This window comes from Gavialis gangeticus, unplaced genomic scaffold (assembly GCF_001723915.1).
Source record: "Gavialis gangeticus isolate Ggan-Ray unplaced genomic scaffold, GavGan_comp1, whole genome shotgun sequence".
NCBI lineage: Eukaryota > Metazoa > Chordata > Crocodylia > Gavialidae > Gavialis > Gavialis gangeticus.
Window position 1 is genome coordinate 24,025,455 of NW_017729031.1, and position 303 is coordinate 24,025,757.

Sequence of the window (303 nt, forward strand, 5' to 3'; positions counted from 1 at the left end):
ATCACCTCATGGTGAAATTGGCTAATTGTGGCCTAGGGTCCACCACGATCCACTGGCTGGGAAACTGGCTCCAAGGTCCGACCCAGATGGTAGTAATTGATGGCAGTCACTCATCATGGTGTCCTGTGACCAGTGGGGTCCCCCAAGGCTCTGTCCTTTGACCCATATTGTTCAACATCTTCAGTAATGATGTGAACTTTGGAGTCAGGAGCAGACTGGCCAAGTTCACCGATAACACCAAACTTGGGGGCAAAGCATCCACGACAGAAGACAGGCAGGTGATCCAGGCTGACCTGGACAGGC